The following is a 25908-nucleotide window of genomic DNA, read 5'->3' on the forward strand; positions in this document are numbered from 1 at the left end:
TCATGTGTTCCATCAGTCACAATGGATCCAGGTGAGAGAGTGAGGAATGCAGATAGAGAGTTTGGGAGACAGACATAGAGAATAGGGGAGGAAGGATAGTGTGGAGAGAAAAGTGCCAACCAACCTGAGTGTCAGATAGATTTGGGGTCTGTATTAGTCTGTATCTACAATGCTGATAAAGACATATGCACGACTGGATTACTTATAACGAAAAAGAGGTTTAATGGACTCACAGTTCCACGTGGCTGGGGAGGCCTCACAATCATGGCAGAAAGTAAAAAGCCACAGACAAGAGAGAATGAGAGCCAAACTAGAGAGGAAACCCCTTATAAAACCATCAGATCTCATGAGACTTATTCACTGCCATGAGAACAGTATGGGGGAAATCACCCCATGATTCAATTATCTCCCACCAGGTCCCTCCCAAGACATGCGGGAATTATGGGAGCTACAATTCAAGATGAGATTTGAGTGGGGACACAGTCAAAGCATGTAAGGGTCAAAGTCTCACTCTGCCACTTGCTAGTTGTATGACCTTTAGTAAATCTCTTTGAGGCTCAGTTTCCTCAACTCTAAAATGGGAATGGGAAAATTTACTGAAACTCGTCTTTTCTCTTTATAATTTATACACCTTTGTTTTAAAAGAAACACGTATAAAAAGCATTATTCAGCTTTCCTCCTGAAACTTAAGAAATAACCAATAATAATCCCTACCTCACTGTATTGCTGTGAAACTTAAATAAAACCACACTCCCATAACTCTGTCATTATATTCCAAAGACTTTTGATATCAAATGAATATTCTCAGAGCCCTGAAGATGCAACAAAGTTTTCTTTACTATTCCCCTCTGGTCACCTTCAACCCATACAGAACTTATCTCAAATGGGCAGCCAATGCCCTCTTCTCCCTTGATTTCCTCCTACTTCTTTTACTATTCAAGTGTTTCCTCCACAGGGACCCAGTTCCATCTTGCTAACATCCCTTGGTGAGGGCTGATAAGACCTAATCCCAACTTCTTCCTGAGAGGGATGGAGTAGAGATTCTATGAGACAGAAACATTGTCTTGATAGGATTGACTGCCTCCCTTAGCAAAAATTTAATATAAAAATTCTCAAGAGGTTAAGAATGGGAAATAATAAAGGCAGTGGAAGGGAGAAAGGGCCCCTCCTTTAAAATGTAAATGTCACTGCACATAGGAACTCCCAGTAAACTGTGGCCCACTACACTTGTCCTTTGGTTTTCAGTCTCAAACCATTACCACACTTGAGAGTGGGGGAGGGGTGCAAAGTTTTTTCTCTAATTCAAAGGTTTTGCTTAACACCTTCCTGCATATCTTTTTCTTAATACATCTGTGTGTATCAAGACTTTGTTGAGTTAAGGCTAAGCTAGCAAAAGAAGCACAAAGCTATGTCTGCCCACAAAACACCTTCCACTGTTGTCTATGGAATCATGTACTTTGGCAAAAAATAGCAGACTGCCAAGTTAGCATAACACAACCCATTCCCAGTGATGTGTAAATGGATTAATCATTTTGCAGAACTTTCTTGCTGACCAGCATTTCTTCTTTTTCTTCCATTTAGCAGGTTCTAGAGTTTTATCATTAGGGGAGCTAGTCAAGTATCTCACTTCAAGGCTTTTTGTAGCCCATTGAGAGTCCAGTTGACTTCAGGAAGTGTCAGCTCTGTGGTCTCAGCACTCTTTCTGCTCAGTGGGCTACAAAAAGCCTTGAAGTGAAATGCCTGACTAGCCCCTTCTGCTGGATATGATGTATTTTCAGAATGATTATCCGGAGGCAAAACTAGAGAAATATTTCAATTCAAATCAACAAGTATGATGTAATGGATAACGCTGTTTTGCTAAAATTGAAAGCTTGATGTTGATTTAATAATACAACGATGTATTTGCTGGAGTTTTGCTTTGTTTTAGTTTTTTACTTGTTGACCTATCTTTTTACTTTTAAGCATGCTGAGTCATTGCTATTTTTCCATTTGACAATGATCCATTATTATGATGAACCAATCAATAAAATTGTACAGTCAGAAATAATGAGAATGTACTGAAAAATCTTCACAGCTACTGTTATTAAACTGTTTGGAGTTGATAGCACACAAACAGGATCTGCACAAGCGTTTTACTTTCCACTGGTATGTTTCTGCCTGCTGTGATGCAGGTCTTTCGAGTTCAGCTTGTCTATCATTTAGGTGAGGGCTCAATCTACTACCTCTTTTCTCTTTCCAAACCACCACAGCGTGACTTATTTGGCACACTATATTATCATGCAGCTTTCATTTGCACATGCAAATCATTGGTTATGCATTATTGTTCTGTTCTCTTCTCAAGCCCAGGAAATGAAAGTACCAAGTATATTCCTTCACTGCAGTAATTTTCATTATGTCAAATCAGAACCTCAGTTTGCAAAATGACTTGTTTCTAAAACCTTATTCTGTAACAATGCTTTCAGTTGAATATTATCCCTGCAGAAGAGAAAATTTGTCTTTATGAATACAATGGTAATGATAAGTCAACTGTTGTCATTTTGACACTAACCTAATGTCAGCCAGAAAGACTTAGCAACATATTAAAAGTTCAATGCTCTCACTTGAAGACAGGGATCACTTAGTGCCAATATAATTGTCAACACAAATGCCACCACAGCCCTGAAACCTCATGGCAGGTGCTGGTTTTGAGTGTATCATCCACATGACTGAGAATATGGTTTAAATAATCCTTTTAGGACCAACAGCTTTTGAGAATGTAACATTCTCAAGATGGGTGCCTTTGAAAAAACAAAATTTTAAAAATTTTAAATTCTCCTAGAATTCTCCAGTCCCTAGGAAATGTCTGCAGACTCCAATGTGATAAATTCTAATCTCTGTTACCTTCATTGTTCGGGAGAGGAAATAGACTAGGAGAGAGAGCAAGCAACTGACTCAGGGCATGCAGCCACTTTCGTGGCGTGGCTGAAACGCACACCCCTGCCTTTCCGCTTCCACCAGCTTTGTCTCTATATTCAGCTCTTGTATTCCACGAAGCACATTTGGTTTCTTCTGAGTTCAGATATACAAAATGGTGTTGTTAAAGGATACTTCATATTTTTTAGTTTAAAGAAAATAATTTCTGTGTCTCTATTAAAACATGGAAACTTGGTGTTCCAAGTAAACATTGTCAATTCACAGAGGTTAATTTTGTTTTTAAACTGCAACCAGAGCTCCCTCTAATGGCTGTTTATTTTGACAGCAAATTCTTAGGGAAATAAAATAACCATTGTTCATTTGAAACTAGCAAGGGCTATTTTTTTAAATTATTTTTACTGCTTAATGGGTCTTTATTCATCTTTACAAGTAGGCCATTTGTATCTCACTCAGTCTATAAGATTCTAGAAAATCATAGCATTCCCACCTCTGAAAAATCACATCAGTAAAAGTGAAAATAAAACTTAATTGATGTGATGGTTAATTTTACATATGAACTTGACTGGGTCATGGGGTGCCCAGAAATTTAGTGAAACATTTTTCTGGGTGTTTTCATGAGTGAGTTTCTGGATGAGATTAGCATTTGAGTCTATAGACTGAGCAGAGCAGATAGTCCTAATGTGGATGGGCCTCATTTCATCAGTTGAAGGCCAGACTAGAACAAAAGAGTTGACGATCCTGAAAACAAGAGAGAATTACTCCAGCCTGACTGCCTTGAACTAAGACATCAGTGACCTTTTAACTGGAACTGAAACATCATCTTTTTTGGGGTCTCAAGACTATTGGCTTTTGGACCAGAACTGACACCATCAACTCTTCCAGTTCTCAGGCCTTCAGATTCCGACTAGAACTACACCACTGGCTTTCCTGGGTCTCCAGTTTGCCAAATGCAGATCTTGAAACTTCACATTCAAAATCATATGAACCAACTCCTTATAATCTCTCTCTCTCTCTCTCTCTCCTCCCACACACACACACATATGCTCACATCCAGTTGGCTCTGTTTCTCTGGAGACCCCTAACTAATACACTTGCTTTCAAGTCGTTTAAAGAAAACATGGATTTTTTTAAATGTTTGGATCCTGCTATTACAGTCACTAAGAGTGTAGGGTAGTTCATGCAGCTTCAGTCTACCTACCATTATGCACGGTTTCAACTAGTTAGTTGTCAAGTCACTCTGACAGTGAAGAACAAAAGAAGTTTAGATATTTGATCACTGACCTTAAAAAGTGTTATGTCCGGGAGGGGCGGAGCAAGATGGCCGAATAGGAACAGCTCCAGTCTCCAACTCCCAGCCCATGGCGACACAGAGACGGTGATTTCGGCATTTTCAGCCTGAGGTACTGGGTTCATCTCACTGGGGAGTGCGGGCTCGGTGCTGGTCAGCTGCTGCAACCCGACCAGCGAGAGCTGGAAGCAGGGCAGGCATTACCTCACCTGGGAAGGCGCCGGGGAAGGAATCCCTTTTTTTCCTAGCCAGAGACTGAGACACTATACCTGGAAGGTGGGTAACTCCCATCCCAATACACTTTAAACAAATAGGCACACCAGGAGATCATATCCCACACCTGGCCAGGAGGTCCCACCCACGGGCCTCCCTCATTGCTAGCACAGCAGTCAGCGATCTACCAACACAAGGCAGCAGCGAGGCTGGGGGAGGCGCTCCGCCATTGCTGAGGCTTAAGTAGGTAAACAAAGCTGCTGGGAAGCTCAAACTGGGTGGAGCTCACAGCAGCTCAAAGGAAACCTGCCTGTCTCTGGGCTCCCTCTGGGGACAGGAGCTGCGTAGGCAATAAACACAGCAGAAGCCTCTGCAGGCCTTAAAACTTGACTCTGTCTGACAGCTTTGAAGAGCAGTGGATCTCCCAGCACGGAGTTGAGATCTGAGAAGGACAGACTCCCTGCTCAAGTGGGTCCCTGACCCCTGAGTAGCCCTAACTGGGGAGACATCCCCACTGGGGGCAGTCTGACACACCCCACACCTCACAGGGTGGAGTACACCCCTGAGAGGAAGCTTCAAAGCAAGAATCAGATAGAATTTACACTCGCTGTTCAGAGAAATATTCTATCTTCTGCAGCCTCTGCTGCTGATACCGGAAGCAAGCAGGGTCTGGAGTGGACCTCAAGCAATCTCCAGCAGACCTACAGCTGAGAGATTTGACTGTTAAAACTATCAAACAGGAAGGACGCCTACACCAAAACCCCATCAGTACATCACCATCATCAAGACCAGAGGCAGATAAAACCACAAAGATGCAGGAAAAAGCGGGCAGAAAAGCTGGAAATTCAAAAATAAGAGTCATCTCGACCGGGAGGCAATCGCCGCCAACAACGGATCAAAGCTGGACAGAGAATGACTTTGTGAGATGAAGAAAGGCTTCAGTCCATCAAATTCTCAGAGCTAAAGGAGGAATTCATTGCCAAGCATAAAGAAACTAAAATCTTGAGAAAAAGTGGAAGAGATTGATGGCTACAGAGTAGTGTGCAGAGAAGTTATAAAACAGAATGAAAGAGATGAAAACCATGACCACGAGAATACATTGACAAATGCACAACTTCGGTAGCGATAGATCAGCGCTGGAAGAAAGGTATCAGCGTTGAGGATCAAATGAATGAAATAGGCGAGAAGAGAAACCAAAGAAAAAGAAAAAGAAATGAACAAAGCCTGCAAGTACGGGACTATGTAAAGACCAAATCTACGTCTGATTGGGGTGCCTGAAGTGAGGGGAAAATTGGAAGCAAGTTGGAAAACACTCTTCAGGGGATATCATCCAGGAGAACTTCCCAACCTAGTAGGGCAGGCCAACATTCAAATCAGGAAATACAGAAACGCCACAAAGATACTCCTCGAGAAAGAAACAACTCAAGACACATAATTGCCAATTCACAAAGTTGGGAAACGAAGAGAAAAAATCAGAGCAGCCAGAAAGGTCAGGTTACCCACAAAGGGAAGCCCATCAGACTAACAGCAGATCTCTGCGGCGAAACTCTAAGCCAGAGAGTGGGGGCCAATATTCCAACATTCTTTAAAAGAAAAGAATTTTAAACGATTTCATATCCAGCCAAACTAAGTTTCATAAGTGAAGGAAATAAAATCCTTTACAGATAAGCAAATGCTTGCAGTTGTCACCACTAAGGCCTGCCTTACAAGAGACCCTGAAGGAAGCACTCAACATGGAGAAAAGGAACAACCGAATTTTCCAGCCATTGCAAAAACATGCCAAATGTAAAGGCCATCGAGGCTGGGAAGAAACTGCATCAACTAACGAGCAAAATAACCAGTTAATATCATAATGGCAGGATCAAGTTCACACATAACAATCTTAACCTTAAATGTAAATGGACTAAATGCTCCAATTAAAAGACACAGACTGGCAAACTGGATAAAAGAAGTCAAGACCCATCAGTCTGCTGTATTCAGAAGACCATTTCACACGCAGAGACATACATAGGCTCAAAATAAAGGGATGGAGGAAGATGTACCAAAACGTGGAGAACAAAAAAAAAGCAGGGTTACAATACTAGTCTCTGATAAAACAGACTTTAAACCATCAAAAGATCAAAAGAGACAAAGAAGGCCATTACATAATGGTAAAGGGATCAATTCAACGGAAGGCTACTTATCCTAAATATATGCACCCAATACAGGAGCACCCAGATTCATAAAGCAAGTCCTTAGAGACTTACAAAGAGACTTAGACTCCCATACAATAATGGGAGGCTAACACTCTGTCAACATTAGACAGATCAAGCAGAGACAGAAAAGTTAACAAGGATATCCAGAGATTGAACTCATCTCTGCAGCAAGCAGATATGAACATCTATAGAACTCTCCACCCCAAATCAACAGAATATACATTCTTCTCAGCACCACATCGTACTTACTCCAAAATTGACCACGTAATTGGAGTAAGCACTCCTCAGCAAATGTACAAGAACAGAAATTATAACAAACTGTCTCTCAGACCACAGGACACATCAGAGCTAGAACTCAGGACTAAAACTCAATCAAAGAGCCAACTCAGCACATGAAGCAGGCAAACTGCTCCTGAATGACTATTGGGTACATAACAAAATGAGGCATTAAAGTGTTTTTGAAACCAATGAGAACAAAGATACAACATACCAAAATCTCTGGGACACAATTAAAGCAGTGTGTAGAGGGAAATTTATAGCACTAAGTACCTAGAGAAAGCAGGAAAGATCAAAAATTGACACTCTAACATACATGATTAAAAAAAGACTAGAGAGCGAGACAAACACATTTCAGAAAGCTAGCAGAGGTAAGAAATAACTAAAGATCAGAGCAGAGACTGGAAGGATGGGGGCTACAAAAAACCTCAAAAGAAATCAATGGTCCAGGGTTGGTTTTAGAATCAACAAAATTGACAGACCATAGCAAAGACTAATAAAAGAAGAAAAGAGAAGGAATCAAATCGATGCAATTAAAAATGATAAAGGGATATCACCACCGACCCCACAGAAATACAAACTACCATCAGAGAATACTACTCATACCCTCATGAATAAACTGCAAATCTAGAAGAAATGGATAATTTCCTGGACACTTACACTCTTCCAAAGACTAGGAAGAGGACAGTCCTGAATAGACCAGCAGGCTCTGAGGTGAAACAATAATTAATAGCCACCAACTGAAAAGTCCGGTGAGTGAGTTGCAGCTGAATTCTACCAGAGGTACAAAGGAGGAGTTGGTACCATTCCTTCTGAAACTATTCCAATCAATAGAAAAAGAGAATCCTCTAACTCTCATTTTATGAGGCCAGCATAATTCTGTTCACCAAAGCCCATGGCAAGGGAACCCGCAACAAAAAAAGAGAATTTTTAAGATAAGCCTCTGATGAACATCGTGCAAAAATCCTCAATAAAATGCAAACCCGGATCCAGCAGCATCAGCTTCTCACCATGATCAAGTGGGTTTCATCCCACGGGGATGCAAGGCACAGTTCAACATCACGCCGTCATTAAGCATAATCATCACCAAAACAGGGCAAGACAAAAGCTACATGATTATCTCAATATAGATGCAGAAAAGGCCTTCCTTCAAAATTCAAACATGGCTGCTTTAAGCTCTCGTAGAATTCAGTGTGATGGTCGGTCTTGTCTCAAAATAATGAGGCTGTTGGCTACGTGTCATCATACTGAATGGGCTGGCAGGGAAGCATTCCCTTTGAAAACTAGCTGAGGCCAGGATGCCTTCTCTCACCTCCCTCTTCGCTTCTTGTTGGGACTGGCTAGGGCAATCAGGCAAGAGAAAGAAATAAAGGGAGTATTCAGTTGGAAACAGAAGTCAAATTGTCCTGTTTGCAGATGACATGATTGTATGTTAAGAAACCCCATCGTCTCAGCCTTAAATCTCGCTAAGCTGATAAGCAACTAAGCAGTCTCAGGATACAAAATTAATGTGCAAAACTCACAAGCATTCTTATACACCAGTAACAATAGACAAACAGAAGCCAAATCAGGGTGAACTTCCATTCACAATTGCTTCAAAGAGAATAAAATACCTGGAATCCAACTTACAAGGGATGTAAAGGACCTCTTCAGGAAGACTACAGTACTGCTCAGTGAAATAAAAGAGGACCTAAACAAATGGAAGAACATACCATGCTCATGGGTAGGAAGAATCAATAATGTTGTGTGCATGCCTTGGTGATTTATGATTAATGCACCATCCCCATCATTGCAATGAGTTTCTTGCAGAATTAGGAAAAGCTGCTTTAAAAGTTCATATGGAACCACAAAAAGAGCCCATGTCCCGGGACAGTCCTAAGTCAAAGAACAAAGCTGGAGGCATCACGCTACCTGACTTCAAACTATACTACAAGGCTACAATGCAAAAACAGCATGGTGCGGTGCAAAGCAGAGATATAGACCAATGGAACAGAACAGGTCTCAGTGTGCCACATCAGCCCATCTGGAGTCTTTGTGCATTTCTAGAGAGCAATGGGAAAAGGATTCCCTATTTAATGTGCTAGGAAAATTGGCTAGCCATAGAAATGAAAAGCTGAAACTGGTCACCTTACTCCTTATACGAAATTAATTCAAGATGGATTAGGGACTTAAATGTTAGACCCCTAATACCATAAAAATCCTAGAGGAAAACCTAGGTAGTACCATTCAGGACATAGGCAGACTTAAAGACTTCGTATTAAAACACCAAAAGCAACGGCAGCAAAAGCCAAAATTGACCAATGGGTCATAATTAAGCTAAGAGCTTCTGCACAGCAAAAGAAACTACCATCAGAGTGAACAGGCAGCCCAGAATGGGAGAAAATTTTACAGTCTCCCTGCCTGACAAAGGAGGGCTAATGTCAGGCCTGGAACTCAAAACAAATTTACAAGAAAAAACAAGCAACCCCATCAAAAAGTGGGCAAAGGATATGAACAGACATTTCTCAAAGAAGACATTCATACAGCCAACAGACACATGAAAAAATGCTCATATCACTGGCCTTCATTCGATGAAACTGTGGGGATACATCTCACTTCCAGTTAGAATAGCAATCGGCATTAAAAAGTCAGGAAACAACAAGGTGCTGGAGAGGATGTGGAGAAATAGGAGGCAGCTTTACACACTTTGTTAGTGGGATTGTAAACTAGTTCAACCATTATGGAAAACAATTATGGCGATTCTGGGATCAGAACGCTAGTTGTGCCTATATTAACCATCCCCATGCCGGGATATACCAAGGATTATAAGTGCACTATAAAGACCTGCCATTGTGTTTGTTGCGGCACTATTCACAATAACAAAGACTTGGAATCAACCCAAATGTCCATCAGTGACAGATTGGATTAAGAAAATGTAGCACATATACACCATGATTACTATGCAGCCATAAAAAGGATGAGTTTGTGTCGCTTTGTAGGGACATGGATGCAACTAGAAACCATCATTCTTAGCCAAACTATCCACCGGAACAAGAGAAAAACCAAAACACCCGCATGTTCCTCCGCTCTGTAGGGGTGGGGAACTGAACAATGAGATCACTTGGACTCAGGAAGAGACATCACCTACGGGGCTGTCATGGGAGGAGGAGGGAAGGATTGTTGCATTGGGAGTTATACCTGATGTAAAATGACGAGTTGATGGGTGCAGCACACCAACTTAAACAGAGTATACATGTAACAAACACCGTTTATGCCTGGCAAGTATGTTAATAAAATAAATTTAAAAAAAAAAATTGTTATGTCCAATGATATAAAATAGTAAATGTATTCAATAAAAGTAATATCTACTCTACTGGTATTGCATTTTACATTTCACATTTACCATCACCTTTGATTTTATCCTCACAGCAATTCTGAAAGACAGAGCAAATATCCTAAACTCAACACACAGATTCATAATCTAATCCCCACAGATTGTAACTGGCTTCTAACATTTTGACTTTTTCATTACAACCACGATATCACTCTGAATCATTCTGTGCCACAATCCAGCAAGACGGTACCTCTAACCAGTTATTTCTCTAACCACAAAAGCTATTGATGATCGTCAATCCAAAAGGTGTTACCTAATGGCTATTTTCTAGCTGACTTGGCACAATAGACTAGAGTAGAATGTAAATAATTTGAGGCTGAAAGTTGGGGTTTTTGTTTCAAACAAATGACTTTCTCCTTTTGGATGGACATTGAATGTACCCCACCACTGTACAAATGGGGGATTGGATCTCAACGGTCTGCATGAAATAGTTGTTATATTTCCCCAACTAAAATGAAATTTTCCCATTCCAAAGCTGGTGGAATGGGAAAGGCGGGAGGTGTGCATTTCAGTCATGCCACAAAGTAGCTTCATGCCCTCGAGTCATATCACTAAATGTCATTTCATATCAGTAAGATATGTCAAGAGGCACATCTTAGTAATCTTTGCCCTCCAAAGCTCTTCCACAGAGCAGGTGCTCTGTAAACATTGTTACATAAGTTAATGAATGCATAAATAATTATCTGGTTATCATTTGTTGTGTACCTACTAGATGTCTGGACCTGTACTAAACATTCATTACTTCTAATTCTTCAAACCATCCTTTTGAGCAGAGAATATTTTTCATTATACAGAAGAGGAAACTGAGGGTCACATCAGTTAAGTAATGTGTTCAACATCTCACAGCTGAAAGTGATGGTGCCGAGACCAATCCCTCAACCTTTCGGTTCTAAAGCCCACATAGTCTCAGCACCACCCTGAAAGTTGCCCACTATTGATTTTTAAAAATGCAAAGTTCACAGCCCATAGGAAGTAGAGTAGGAGCCTCATGCTACATAATCTGCAGAAATAACCAAATAAGCTGAAGGGTTAGGACTAGAGGTATCCTATCATCTCAGTACCCTGAATAGCTGTTCCCTTCACTTCATCTACCTAAGGATGGTGTAAGAGCTGCACATACAGCTGGAATACCAAGAAGAAGATTACATATCCTCCCAGGATACAGAGATATCACACACGTTCCAAGCAGCAGGAGCAAGATAGGGCTGTTTTCTTTCCCATTTGTGTGCCCTAGGTCTTCACTTGTTCTGAACGCTCCCAGCAATGATGCCTATGGCTTTGGGTAGTTGCTCGTAGAATCCTGCTTTATAATATAAAAAAGAAAGCCTTTGTAAGATAATATTCAGTTTTTATGATTTTATTTGCAACCTGTAAATAAATCTAGCTTTATTTTGGGATATATATATATGTGTGTGTGTGTGTGTATATATATATATCCTCAATGTTCGTTTACTAAGGAATCTTTCAGTTTCTAATCCTTCCCTTCCAAATCACATTTGGCTACTAAGGTTATGGTAATCAGCAAATGTCAGTATATTTCACTGTTTTTGAAATCACATTCATATCTTGAGAAAAAAATTGGCCAAAAGAAGACCTATCTCCCCTGGAGAAGAGAATTTGCAATGTAGCTTTTTAAGGTTATCTTAGATGACTAAGAGAAACTGTTAACCAACACATATAGTAAGTTGGCCATTGACCAAACACTGATCACCAGTATTTTTAGAACAATACTTTGTATATTTTCTAATCAACTCTTACAAAATGAGTACACTCTAAGACAGCATATCCTAACATATGTTCCATGGAATATTAAGACGTGTTACGTATAAAAAGGATTTTGTGGTCAAATCAGTGTGAGAGATTCTGTGCAAACGCGGTTGTTTAGAAAGGTAGACTCCTCAGAGCTTCTAACATGCTAATGGGCACTGTCACTCTCCATAAATGGAATGCAGTACATAGGTTTTGCCCAAAATAGTTCAATCATAGAACAAATTTGTTTATAATTGAGGGAGTGAAGAGCTAGAGTTTGTAAGATACCTTTAGGAAAGGTGCTTCCAGGTTTCTTGATTTTTAATGAATTTTTTTTCAGCCCACAACATCACTGGTGTTCTGTTGGTGCTCTGGTAAAGCACCAGAATAAATTTGACAAATATTATTGACTGAACACATTCACCTCATAATCCCACAAGTTGCAAAATTGACACTGAATTTCGGTTGGCAAGTGGCAATGTGAATTATCTTGGTATTTTTTTAAGTTTGGTATAAGCTTGAAACATGCTTTTGGCTGGGAGTCCACTCATTATTCAAGCTTTCTGAGGGGCATTCAGGAACATGGCACTGGGGACCATCTTAGAGCCAGCCTGCCACACTGACCCTCTAGAACACAAGCAACAGATGATGTAAAATATCAATGTATTTGTAATTTTACATTTACAAATTTACAAATTCAAATGTAAAATTACAAATACATTGATATTTTACATTGAGAGGGGATTGCAGGACGAGAGCGAGGAAGTAAATGTTTACTAATCAACAAACTTTTGTAACTCAGGTAGTTTTCTGTTCTTTGCTTTTAATAAAATGAAAGGAGGATTTCATAGAACTGACTACTACTAGATCCTTAAAAATAATTTTGGTTGATAGATCATAATATAACTTTTAGTTTGTAATTCAAGTTTTCAAAAAATCAGGTAAAAATGATCTTTTGAAAACTCTTTTTTTAAAATATATTTATATGAATGAAGCTTATCAGTGCTTTTCTATATAAAAACAAAAGATAAAGCCAGGCTCAGTGACTCTTATCTGTAATCCCTGTGGTCTGGGAGGCCAAGGAGGGAGGATCACATAAGGCCAAGAATTTGAGGCCAGCCTGGGCAACACAGCAAGACTCTGTCTCTTAAAAAAAAATTAAAAAATTAAAAAATTAGCCAGACATAGTGACATGCGCCTGTAGTCCTAGATACTCAGGAGGCTGAAGGGGAGGATTCCTTGAGTCCAGGAGTTAGGGGTTGCAGTGAGCCTATGTGACAAAATAAAATGCTATCTCAAAAAAAAAAAAGAAAAGAAATTAAACTCATTCTTAATCCTGTCTTGTTCTTAGTGTAACTAGCATTTATTGACAAAAATGTGTAGTAATAGAAAAAAGCCATTTTCATCTTTTTTAAAAATATATTTATATGAATGAGGCTTATCAGTCCTGATTTTTAAAATTTTAGAACTTATATTTAATAACTAGGTTTTAAATATAGTATATTTATGTTGTTTTATCAAGTGAAAGTACTAATAATTATTATGATGACTCAGTCACAAGAAATTTTGAAATTTTATTTTGTATAATATGTGTTCTGCACAGAAGTGTTGGAGAATGCTGAATAAAAGACTGTAAAGCAGTAAGTTTATTGCATTAGAAAAAAAATGTGAAAGGAGTGAAATGAAAACATTAGTCCAAAGGAAAAGGGAACTGATATAAAATTTCTAACTGTTAAAGAATAGCTTATCTATGTATTTTTCATGAATTATAAAGTTGTTATGGTATTTAGATTTCATTTAATGTAATAGAAGAGTGATATAAATGTTTTACTTTAAAATGTCAGTATGTACAATATGTTGTATCATAGTCTTTGCAACTATTTAAGCTTATTTAAAATGTCAGAGTAAATATACTTTAGGTTTATGAGCAAAAAGGATGAAGAAATTGCTCCATGAGGAAGGAAATGGCATGAACTGAGTTGTAGAGATGACCAACAGCATGATGTATTTGGATAATCACAGGTAGTTTTAGTATCACTGGGATATAAGGGAACATTGGGTAGCACTGACAGTAGAGTTTGGAGAAATAAGGTGTACAGCCATGAAGGGCCTTGTGTGCTAAATCTAAAAGATTTGAACTTTATCAAAATGGGTTGGGGACTAAATGAAGGATTTCAATCTGAGGAGAGGTGTGACTGCATCTGCAATTTGGAAAAAGCACTTGGATAACCTTTTATAGCAAGAATTGAAGAAGAAGTGCAGCAGCTACGAATACCAATTAAAAGTCCACTGCAGAAATTCAGGGTACAATTATGAGTCTCTAGTGCAGAGACAGGTGAGGGAGAAGATGAAACCGATGAGGAAGTGGAACTCAAGGGCTTTAGCAATTGAATAGGTGTATGAATTGAGAGGGGACTGCAGATTTCTGGCTTGCAAATGCAAGAGGAACAAGATTGAAGAAAAAGGGATGACATCTGTTTAGGAAGGAGGTTGACTGGCGATATCTGTGGAATGGCTGGATTTACGATTATCTGAAGCCCAGGAAATAGATCTGAGCAGGAGATATAAATGTGAGAGCTGGAGTCTGATTGTTCATCTGCATTATTTTGTATGATTATACATAGGAGAAACTTGCATGTACTTTTTATTTTTTTGCAAGATTGCTCAGGTTTTAGCATTAATGTTATAATGTCCAGATATAATATTTGAGAGACTTCTTTATCTTTTAAACCCTAGAACAGTTTACAGAGCATTGAAATTTACTGCTCCTTAAAAGTTTGGTAGAATTATACAGTCAAACTATCATGCCTAACTGAGTTCTTAAAGAAGTAGCTCTTTGGTGACTTCATTTATTCTATTAAAACAATGTGTTTATGTTCTTAATTCTTCTGGAGTCAGCTTTGGTAAATTATATTTTTCTAAAAATATTTTCATTTTACTCAGATTTTCAAAGATTTTCCTCAGATTTGAGAAAAGTGGTCTGTTATGGTTTTAATTTTTTTGCTTTTGTCATTATTTTTCTCATATCAGTTTTTATTTCATTAATCTGTGTTTCTTCTTTTTTATTATATCAACTAGTAGTTTTATTTTACATAAGTACAAAAGAAAGAAAGAAACAGAGAAAGAAAGAACAAAAGAAAGAAAGGAGAGAGAGAGGGAGAAAGGAAGGAGGGAAGGAAGGAAGGAAGGAAGGAAGGAAGGAAGGAAGGAAGGAAGGAAGTTGCTGAGTGAGCACCAATCACTAAACAGACTTTTCTGACTAGTAGGTTGGATGCTGAGACAGTGGATCTCGACTAAGGGAGCCAACATGTGCCCTCCTCTCACAGCTGTAGCAAACTTTCTCCTTCCTCAGTAGGAACAGCCTCTCTCAGAGGCTGCTCCAGAGAACAGTGTGGTACTTTGCAAGATGGAATCAAAGATCTGGGTTTGAAAAAAATAAGAGATAAACTTTCAGATTTATTAAGCTTTCTCTTTTCTACTTCATTATTTTTATGTTCATTTTCATATTCCTTTTTCTTTTCTTCTACATTTCTTTGGATTATTTTGCTGTTTTCTTTAACATTTTCAGTGGGGTGCTTATTTCATGTACTTTCACTGTTTATTTTTTCATTGATATGAGAACCAGTATGGTTTGAATGATTTCTCCTCTCCAGATCTCGTATTAAAATGTGATCCGTGGAAGGATCTCGTATTAAAAAGTGATCCCTGAAGGCCACAGGGGTGAACCCCTCATAAATGGCTTGGTGTCTTCCTGCGGTAATGAGTGATTTCTCACTCTATGAGTTAGCACTAGACCTGGCTTGAAAGAGCCTGGCGTCTCTCTCTTGCTCCCTCTCTCACCATATGACACCTGGCTCCCCTTTGCCTTCTGCCATGATTGGAAGATTCTTGAGGTCTTCCCAGAAGCAGATGCCAGCCCTATGCTTCCTGTACAGCCTGCACAACCATGAGCCAAATAAACCTCTTTTCTTTATAAATTATCCAGTCTCAGGTATTCCTTTACAGCAACACAAACAGACTAACACAAGAACTTAAGGCTTTTAACTTTCATCTCAGCACAGCTTAGCTATATTCCTTATGATTTGTAGTGTTTTCATTTTCTATGTTTCATCAGAATATTATAATTTTGGTTTGTATTTCCTCTGTAACAAAAAAGGAAATTTGCTTGAGAGAGAAGTGATGGTGGTAGTGATGCTTCTAATACCCAAGGGAAAAGATCCTTTTGAGTTTCATTGTTATCATTAATTTCTTCTTTGTATCCATCTTTTTTTTCATTGCAGAATTTATTAAGGTTTTATTTGAGGGCTAATATATAGTCATTTTCTCAAATCTACCTTTGTCACTTATATTCACGGGAATAATAGATTCATACACGTCCATCACATCTATCTTACTACTTTTGTTATTAAGACTTCCACATCTTTGCTTTTTTGCCTACGACTACTATATTTCGATCTTTCTTTTCTTTCATATCCTGTAATTTCTGTTTAATGAATGTTGGTTATTTGTGCCCAGATATTCATTACCTGTGTATCAATTGCATACTAGCATTATATAAAGAGCATTAGTCTCATTTCATAGTTTTTGGCATTAACTAATATTCTCGTTTGATATGAAGATTGTGAACTTCCTTGCCTTTCGTGTGTGTGTGAAGGTGGTGATATTTCAGATACACTTTGCCCATTCTTTTATTTTTAGTCTTTCTGAATCACTCTGCTCTAGATGTTTCTCTTGTGTACAGTTTGCTTTGTGATCCAATTTGAAAATCTTTTTCATTTAATAGGTTAATTGAACCCATTTACACTTAGTAATATAACAAATGTAATTGGCCTTGTTCTGTTATTATTAAATGTGTAAATTCTCTCCTTTTTAAGTTTTGTAGCTATTTACTTTTTGCATATTTTCTTCTTTAGAAGGCTTGTGGGAAGGGTAAGGTTAAAGTGGGTCTATCATCCCTCCCTCTTTGGGGTTGCCTGAGGTAGTTTTGAACCTGGCCAGAACTCTTAGAAATATTGACTGGTCAAATTTACCGATTAAAAGATAAATGAGGGTGTTGCAGGGTTGCTTTGTACTGAGATATTGCTTTCTATTTTTTGTTTGTTTTTGACAGCTCACATTTTGTCTCCTGCCTTGGGTCCTTTCATTTCTACTTGGTAACCTTCCTTCATAGAGGCAACTGATTTCTTAAGGGTTTCTTTTATTTTAACTCATGGCAAAGTATTGGGATACAAAGATTTCCTGGTATTCTTCATCTGATAGGTTTTGTTGACTTTTTAAATTACACCTTTCCACTGATGCTTGGTCAGCTACCTTTCATTTTTCTCAGCATTGAATTAGTTGGGTTTTCCCAACTGTCTGTGTGCAGGTGATGGATGTCTTTGTTATTTTAAGTTTTTTGTATGTTCATTTTGGTGTTTTCTGAGGTTTGTCATTGCTTGCTGCTCACCGTGCATTTTCATTGCCATCTCTCTCCCACCCCCTCATAGTTTCAACTCAATCTCCATTGTCTTACCAGATCCTTCAGCTCCTGAAGGCACCTTAAGACCTGCTGGCCCTGCAGGGGGACACCAGAGTGTTTCTTTTTCTACAGAAAGTATATTTCTGAAATCCACTGCCAACAGTTCATCTTTCTATTCGCTTCGCCCAAGCAGCTCCTGAGCTTATTTTAATTGTTTCTGGCAGCCCTAATTTTTGGAAACTTAGATCTTATCTGTCTCCAGTTTTGCTAAAATGGTGTTTAATTTTAGCGTTTAACAACTCATTTGTTGCTTTTTTATGACATACAAAAGAAGGAGAAGGTTACTGATTCACACAAACATGTTTGCATTGGAATTCTAGGTACATTTCTTTTCTAGAAGTCCTTGAGTAGAAACCCAATTATGAGACTCTCATAAAAGAGTTGGACTTATCTTTGGGAATGGAGCAAAAATTATACATATCTGACCATTTTCCTTCACCTGAAAATGAGTAGGCATTGTTCTAAATACAAACCAGGAGTTGTTCTTTAAACTAGGCTAAATGACTGTCTGGAGGAAAAGTGTCCAGCAAACCTACACTTCTACCCAGACTGTCACCTGAGCCAAGGCACACATTTTTATTATCTTTGAGCTATTACATAATTTGAGTGTATTTGTTACTTCAGTCTAGCATAGCCAAAATAATGCATGCCATAGACACAAAGAACAATAAACCTATATTTTATATAGTTGGATTTCTGCAGGTCTTTTAACAGGTAGGAAATAGTATAGATAGACATTGACCCAGCAAATAGCAATTTGGGCCCTGTCTGGCTTTAGAAATGAGTTAGCCCTGGCTTTCAACATTGGAGTAGGTCTCAGCGGGAACAAGGAGTCCATTTATTTTCCAAAGGATTAAGCCCTGAACATTTGGGTGGTATTGCCGATGGGATCAGGAAACTTCCAGGTCAGGAAGTGTCTGGCTGAATGATAACATCAGCTCAAAAAATACAAAACTGTAGCTGGAAATTGAGAAACCCACATTGCCTGTGAGTCATTGAGTTGAAACAAGGAAGAAGAGCTGTGGTCAACGTCTGGAGTCAGACAAGGTGGCAAAATCAAGAACCCCAGGGGATGGCAGGTCAATACACAAGTCAAGAAAGCTAGTGACTCAGGCTGCTGGTTTAAATCCCTGCCACATTTTGTACTAATTTTGAAATCTCAAGCCACTTATTAAAGGCTTGGGGCTGATTTGTTTCTTCTATAAAATTTGAATAATAAAGCTATATATCTCAAAATGTTGTAAAAATTAAACATCTAAAGGGCTTCAGTGTCTGGCACATAGTCAACATTCAGTAAATGGTGACCGCATTTTATTAAGCTGAATGAGAAGGATGATGTAGTAAACCTGGGGGGAATCATGATCCAGCACAAGCCGAAACCTGACTAGAAAAGGTTGAGAACCAGAGTTTTGCTCAATACAGAGATTCCATCTGAAGCTGTGGCCTATGATATTTGGTCTTGTTCTGCCTGGATTTGAAGGGTCTAAGTGTGGAGTAGCTGCATTATGCCACTTTCCCTACAAGTCTTTGTAACTCACCAAGTGGCCAGCACTGGCCAGACAGCACGTGGAAGCATACTGGCCACTCACATGGGGGAGAGGGCGACAACAGCAGGAACAACTCATCCATTAGGGAGGGCACCTTAAGACCTGCCAGCTCTGCAGGGGGACACCAGGCAGTTTCAATTCATTGAGATTTGCTAGGAAATGAGGGATGAGAAGTAGAGTTTGCATAGGTGTCAGAATCTCAAGTGCTCTGAACATCAGCTGTGTCACTTTTAGGTCGGTCTCTAAACCTTATTTTTTTGTCATCTGTAAGCTACTATTGCATTATGGCTAAATAAGATAACACGGTATCTTATAAAATACCTAACAGGGCATAGCAAAGTAAATCTTTAACACATGTCAATGGAAGTGGAAAAATGGTATTTAAGGATCTGTGGTGACGGGTCAGTGACTGGATGAAAACAATTCAGTTTTTTCTAAAACAACAGTTGGAAGCATTGTTGGTTGTGCCTGAACACTTAACAATGTCCATTGCATGGTGAGTTTGTTCTGGTGCAGTCAAGTACTTTAGGAGCCTGTGAACAAGTATACACTCCATTCAGTTGGGCCACTCTTGGAGCCGTTGTGCTTTAGGGACTGCTCCCCTGACTTCTTGTCTCCCATTCCCTCAGCATTATCCCCTTGTCCCCAGAGACACCTTATGTCCCCAGGAATCTTATGCGTGCCATAAGGTTCAGATAGTGATAGCAAGAGCCAGGAAGAAGCAGAGCAGCATCAAAAAGCTACGTGGTAGAGATCCTTGACATCTAAGTAAGGAAGCAAAGCCAGGGAGACAGAAGAGTGAGTAGCAGGAATGAGTGAATTGTATATGGAACATGATTTTGACTGTGAACTCACCTGCCTATGACTATAGAAATTGACTTCAAGTCCCCAATCTGTGAAGAGAGGAATTTGTACTCCCGAAAATACCCCTAAGTTGTTTTCAGGCATTCACAATGAGGCCAACAAAACAGCCCACCCCAGTAATTATCACTGAAGTCCCCCTTTTTTTCTCCTCAAGCTGACATTCACTGTTGCAAAGGCAAGACAAGTCTCTTGTCTCATTCAGGCCCCTGTCACTCCTGCTTACTGAAGATCTAAAGATAGAAACTTCTGAATATTTTACATACATCCAAGATTTTTTACATATGTCCAGGCAATAGGTTTTCAATGGTGTCCACAGCAGAATGTCCCACAAGTTACCTGCAGTTATTTAAAGAGCCTGTAAAGGATGGATGCTCCTATGTTGATAGCCTCCCTCTTCACCCTTTCTCCAAGGGTCTCACCTTTTCTTCATACATGTTAGGAGCAAGGAGAGCAGTTTGTTTGGAGAAGGAGGCTGTCTTGATTGCTGCAAACCCATTTTGGCTCATAAGCCCCAGAGTGTGTTGTCCCAGTGACATGGGAGAGAAGAGGAAGTGACTAAGCGAGGCGACACTGACCATGGCAGGGCTCTGATCTCTCACATGCCCATTCAGGATTTATGCATGTATACAACACCAAAGCCCTGCTTCCTGCATTTTTCACTTGATCCCACCCAGTTCCCACCTCCATCACGCTGTCCTCTGGACCATCCCACAGTGCTGCTCACTTCTTGCTAACACCAGGCTCCCCTGCCACCTCCTTCGGGGAAAGTGATTTGACCTCCTAGTTGCACATGTTCAGTGCTTTGCTATCCTGTGTTGATGATAGACCTGTTGTTAGTTGATTTCCTTCACATTTTGTGTAAACCATAGTATGTATGTAAAATACGGACTTTGCCAAAAACATGTTATTACAGGCACCAATTGGTGTTAAATTGGCCATTTTTTTTCACTTATTTTATTATATATTTACTACTTATAGACATCAACTGGTTGTTTTACTGCAAGTATGTTTTTCCCTAGGTATTCATGGTCAAACTTACCCCTCGGTGTTTTACTTTGTTTCTTCACATATTTTCTATAGTTTATTTTCAAATCTCTTTAGGAGAAGAAGCTCAGTTACAATCTACATTTTTGTGGAGTATTGCCCCTTTGCTTTATATTTCTCCTGTTACTTTTTTAACTAGCTTTGATACTTATCCTTCACCAACATAATGTTTTTCTCTTTGATATTGACCACTTGATGTTTTGTGTTTATCACTGTCCACTTACCTAACGTTTTCTGACATCTGTAAGATTTTCTTCCCTTAGAGTGAGTCATAGTGAGCCATAGAGAGCCCTACTGTGGGTAGAGAAGCTTATTCTGCTTTGCCACCTGAGGCACACAGACACGTGATAATAAAAATAGCATAGAATGAGGCTGCAGAGCCCTGCACAGAGGAAAGCCCTGTTGGATAAGTGGCCATAACCAACATGACATAACTTGTAATAGTGCCCACACACTACTAGTTGATAAAACTCAGTGTGATTTTCATGGGAAGAGGCAGGCCTACTCTGTGCAGCTGCTGCTGAAAGACTAAGGAAAAGGTTCAGTTTACAAACAACCCTTAAGGTCATCCCTAGCATCACTAGAAACCCTGATTCTCTCCAAAAGGCTTGCGTTATTTTCTAGCAAATGAACCACATTTCACGCAGATCTTTGATACTGTGATAATGTCCTGCGACACTCCCTTCTGACTGTTTTGTCTCCTTATAGAAAAAAACAACACCCTGCATTTTCAAACTGTTGGTTATAAACTCTTAAATGTTGACCTCACAAAATTGGGGTTCATCAATACACAGCCTTTTCAGTAAAAAATGTCAGAAATTCAGGTGCGTTTTTCAGGCAATTTTATTTCATCTTCTTTTTTGCATCCTATGGACTTATGACTCTCTGATGCCCTAATGAAACCTTGCTTTCTCTCAACATCTAGAATTCACAGACTAATTCTGATTTTTTTTTCCCTAGCTCGAGGTATGGAATCAACTATTCTTCCAACGGGCAGTGGTTTCTCTTTTCAGATAATTGTTTTAGAAGCCACAGGCACTAGGTCTACAAATACGCTTGTTTCACATTCCAACTAGAATTTGTCAGGATGACAGCAAAAATATCCGAGAGCATAAATCACTGTAGGGACAGAACAGACAAAGTCTCCTTTTAAAAAATGTCTGTGGGTTCTTATTGACATTTCTAATTTACCTCTATTTTAATATGTTCTTTTGCCTTACTCTAATAAAAAGTTTATAAATCCATTTTTCAACTTTTGAGCAACTAAATTTTCTTGTTTTCATTAATGTTAACAATCACAGAAAGACGTATATTGTCATACCAAATCACAAGTCTAAATTTCAATGCCACCACCCCAAAATTCAGGCAGCTCATATCTTCTCTTCTTTCTTGACCATCCTGAAACCGGCTTTACAGTGTGCAGATCCCATCAATTCTTTGGTCAGCATCACGTTAGCACCAATATCTGAAAGGAAGGAAGCCCCAGCCTCCATCTAGGTGAACACCAAAGAAACTAAGAGCTCAGAACTCTCAGTATGATACATAGATACCCTGTTTGCTTAATAAAAGATAATAACAGGCCAGGTGCGGTGGCTCATGCCTGTAATCCCAGCACTTTGGGAGGCCCAGGTGGGTGGATCACCTGAGGTCAGGAGTTCAAGACCAGCCTGACTAACATGGTGAAACCCCGTCTCCACTAAAAATACAAAAAATTGTCTGGGCACTGTGGTGGGCTCCTGTAATCCCGGCTACTCGGGAGGCTGAGGCATGAGAATCACTTGATCCTGGAAGGTGAAGGTTACAGTGAGCCAAGGTTGCAGTGAGCTGAGATCGCGTGCCATTGCACTCCAGCCTGGGCAACAAGAGTGAAACTTCGTCTCAAAAAAAAAAAAAAAAAAAGGAAAAGAAAAAAAAGAAAAAGATAATAAAAGGTGAATCTAGACAAATACTACTTTTCAATGTTTCAAAAATATTATCTGTCAATTTTCTCCATTTGAGCTCCCCAATTTGAATTTAGTTTGTATTCCCTTTATATTTTTTCTGTTACTAGTGCCTTTGTATATTTATGGAGCGCAAATTTTAGTAGTAAACTGTAGCTTCACAGAGGGCCATGGATATATACAGTGGTGCACTGGCTCCAGCCTGTGCCAGTTGACGAGAGTCAATTGTGTGCTTCTCTTCCCAATTCTGCATCAAATTTATCAATTAAAAGATAACTGGTAAACTCCAGAGAATCACGTTCATAGCTTGAAATCCGCACTGTGGCCCGGGCGTGGTAGCTCATGCCTGTAATCTCCAGCACTTTGGGAGGCTGAGGTGGGTGGATCACCTGAGGTTCAGAGTTCGAGACCAGCCTGGCCAACATGGTGAAACCCTATCTCTACTAAAAATACACAATTAGCCAGGCACGGTGGTGGGCGCCTGCAATCCCAGCTACTTGGGAGGCTGAGGCAGGAGAATTGCTTGAACCCGGGAGGTGGAGATTGCAGTGAGCCAAGGTCGCACCATTGCACTCCAGTCTGGGTAACAAGAGTGAAACTCCATCTCAAAAAAAAAAAAAAAAAAAAAGAAGAAGAAAAAAGAAAAAGAAAAGAAATCTGCATTGTGGAAATATTTACACCATGGAAATTAGCATTCTCTATAAATTAGGGCTTTTTACCCAGAGACCCAGTTGTTGGGTATTTACGAGGATAACTCCTTTTTCCCAAAATTTTTCCCAAAACCAGTCAAAACATCAGAACATAAAATCAGTTAACATCCAGAATTATCAGTCACATGCCATATATTATGGTTAAGAATTCCCACTCAAGAAGTTTACACAGAGTAGCTTTTGGAGCTTTATGTAACTTTTGCAATATTTACTGGTAGAGCTCCTCAGAACCAATCCTTGAAAGACAAAAAATATAACTGGATTATAGCACCTTTTAGTTATAATATCCAATGCACATTACATTTAGCTATCCACCCATTTCAAGTAATTGTCAGATAGTTTTGATTCATCCCCAGAAGGTTTTATTTCCACAACAGACAAACAGAGAATTCAGTATTTTCTTGTTATTAACATTTCTGAGCTAATATCTAACTTTTCGCATGAATTAATATGCACTATACTCTCACCTCCACAATCATTCCACAGCAAATGTGTGTCTTCTGGATGATGTGGAAGAGAGAGCCCAGCAAGCGCTATGGGCCAGGCTTTGCCAAAATCTAAAACAAGCCAAAGGGATATTAAATTTCTTATTTGGTGTGGGTTGGGCTGGGCCAGTAATTTGTTCTCACTTACAGTGGTCTGTCGTATGTTTCACCACCACCACCACCCTGCACCTCACCATGTTATTCTCAGGAATGTAATGGCCTCAGATACCCCATCATTGGAAACGCTTCATAGTAGAGGTTACCATTTTGTTGTTTATTTAGCACCTGAATTTAGGCAAGAGAAACATTTCTACCTGAAGATTCCATGCAGTCAAATTTCCCTGCCTTTTTATTGGAATTTCCACAGAGACCCATGGTCTCCCCAAGTGAGAAAGCCAGGGCACTCAGCCCTCACCCTCCAGCTGCCTTGGGACAGTACTTGCCTGATTCCTCTTTCTGGGGGCATGGCACTCTGAGCTGTATCTCATCTGGATCTATCACTCTTCCTCCCTATTCTGTGGCATTCTCTCTCATCCTAGCCCCATACCCTGAACAAGACTTCGTCTGACATTGCCCCCATATTTTTACTTGCCTCTTAAACTTGGCTAGGAATGGTTGTGCCCACTCAAGGACACAGAACCATGGCCTTGTTGGATCTTTGGGCATCTGACTGTGCTTGGCCACACCAGCTCCTAGCACAAGACTTTTCCTGATGCTCTTTCCTCTAATCTGACTTTCCCTCTACCCTAGTACTGTCCATTTTACATCCCTCCACATTCTGCAACATTCTATTTTCTTCTTCATTTTGCTACCTATTACTAAAGGAAGGTTTGGGTAGAAGGATGTATTTCAACTCTTCCCCATTTTTCCCCATGTCAGAAATCATCAGAAGCCACAAGAACAAGCCCAGATCCAAAATTGAACCCAAAGAAGTATTTTTGTTTTCTAAGACATATAACCTTGAAGATACCCCCAGGCTTTTCAACTATCTTTCACCCATCTCTTCAAACAAATATGTCCACCTAATATTGTTAACCATTTGTATATAGCTTTTAATTTCTGTTACGTCTTCAAATCAGGAACTATTTTAAAAATTTTTTTCCAAAAGGATAGTTTTATTTTTGGAATACCCTTTTACTTTTTTTCATTTGTATTTTATTGCATTATAAGGAAAGTGTGAGACCTTATGGCTTCTGCTTATCGGGCAATATGCAATATAATATCATGTGTTGTTAAAATTTATGCATAGTACATTATATTACATTTGCCATCTACTATTTGCTTTTTATGTTCCTCATTTTGTCCTCTAAATTTATCTGTCTAAGGTGCACATATCTGATTTGTTTTAACTTCTACTTAAGATTTTTATTTATGAATATACCACAGGTGATTCACTCATTCTATTGGTGGACATTTTGGTAATTTCTTTTTATATCTCTCCTCTTTTCAATGCCAAACAATGATTCATTGAACAGATTTATGTGTACCTATTTCTTCTATGAATTCAAGTTTTCTCTAGGATGGGTGCCTAAAATCATAATTGCTTGATCACAAGTTATACAATTTTCTGCTTTGCTAGTATCCCCAGATTGCAAGCCAAAGGTGTCATAATAATTTATAAATTCTCATCAGTAGCTTACGAGAATTTTTCCCACATCTTTGCCAATACTTGGTTTTTTTTTTTTTTTATTTTTGCCACTTTGATGGTTGTGCAACATCTTTTTTTTTTTTTTCTGCATGTCCCTGAAGAAAGACATGTATCTTCAGATTGAAGAAACTTGAGTCCTGAACAG

The 25908-nt window shown here is 39.2% G+C and overlaps 1 protein-coding gene across 5 annotated transcripts in view; it reads right to left on the reverse strand.

The window, feature by feature from the left end:
• Positions 1-21805: 21805 nt before the first annotated feature.
• MOBP (myelin associated oligodendrocyte basic protein) overlaps positions 21806-25908 on the reverse strand; it is a 58686-nt gene continuing 54583 nt past the window's right edge. For all 5 annotated transcript variants that reach the window (XM_017955569.2, XM_017955574.2, XM_009201141.3 and 2 more), the window contains one exon: positions 21806-25900. The gene's annotated coding sequence lies outside the window, so the exon portion shown is untranslated. The remainder of the gene's footprint in view (positions 25901-25908) is intronic.

This window comes from Papio anubis, chromosome 2 (assembly GCF_008728515.1).
Source record: "Papio anubis isolate 15944 chromosome 2, Panubis1.0, whole genome shotgun sequence".
Lineage (NCBI taxonomy): Eukaryota > Metazoa > Chordata > Mammalia > Primates > Cercopithecidae > Papio > Papio anubis.